This window comes from Pteropus alecto, unplaced genomic scaffold (assembly GCF_000325575.1).
Source record: "Pteropus alecto unplaced genomic scaffold, ASM32557v1 scaffold124, whole genome shotgun sequence".
In the NCBI taxonomy this organism is placed as follows: domain Eukaryota; kingdom Metazoa; phylum Chordata; class Mammalia; order Chiroptera; family Pteropodidae; genus Pteropus; species Pteropus alecto.
Window position 1 is genome coordinate 483,232 of NW_006435779.1, and position 791 is coordinate 484,022.

Here is a 791-nt window from a genome sequence, read left to right on the forward strand (position 1 = left end):
CCCTCGGTCATCGCTCTGCTAATGATCAGTCGAACCGGCCAGGGGACTCTGAGTGGGGAATCGGAGTGAGACGTGTGAACGGTGTGGGTGTGCGCGAAGGGGTGTGAGTTCGTGTCGTGTGACTGCGTGTGAGGGGCGTGATGCGCGGCGGCCAGTGTGGTTGTGCTGGAAGGTGTCCGCGACGTACTCGCGTGTGGAGCCGGTGTACGTGCCCACGCGCGTGTGAGAACTGCATGGGAAAAGAAGGCGTGGGCAGCCCCACCATGCCTTCGGTTCTTGCCTCCTCCACCCGAGGAATGCTGACCGACAGTAACCCCTCCACCATAGGCCCTTCTGTTCCCTGCCTCCCCGACCCCGGCCCGCGGGTCTGTCTCCCGACCCGCTCCTCTTGCCAGGCCCCGCCGAGTGCCCACCATATGGAAGGGCAGGCCTGTAAGGCACGCAGGGACACACGGGGCCAGGCGTCCAGGAGGCGGCCCGGACCTACACGGGGAAAGTGCCGGTGGGCAAATGGGGGGGGGGTCACTTTCCCACGGGTTTGACCGACCGCCCCTGCTCCGCTTGGCGTCTCACCCCGCTCCTCCGACATTTCCTCGGACACTTGCTCAGAGCCTGGGACAGCCGCGCGGGCGCCCGGCCACACGCCCAGAAGGCAGCCAGCGCCAACCCCCCACCCCGGTCCCGGCCAGTTCACTGGGTGCCCGCGGCCGCGTCCACGCGGCAGTCCGGCCTCGCTGCGTCTCTCCCACCTGAACTTGGCGCACGCCCGGCCCGCGGCCAGGCACCGGCGG

General features: G+C 68.6%; 1 protein-coding gene across 1 annotated transcript in view; it reads right to left on the bottom strand.

The window, feature by feature from the left end:
* KLF15 (Kruppel like factor 15) overlaps window positions 1–785 on the bottom strand; it is a 14,596-nt gene extending 13,811 nt beyond the window's left edge. Inside the window, exon 1 of the mRNA XM_006911432.3 lies at window positions 750–785. The gene's annotated coding sequence lies outside the window, so the exon portion shown is untranslated. The remainder of the gene's footprint in view (window positions 1–749) is intronic.
* Window positions 786–791: the final 6 nt, after the last annotated feature.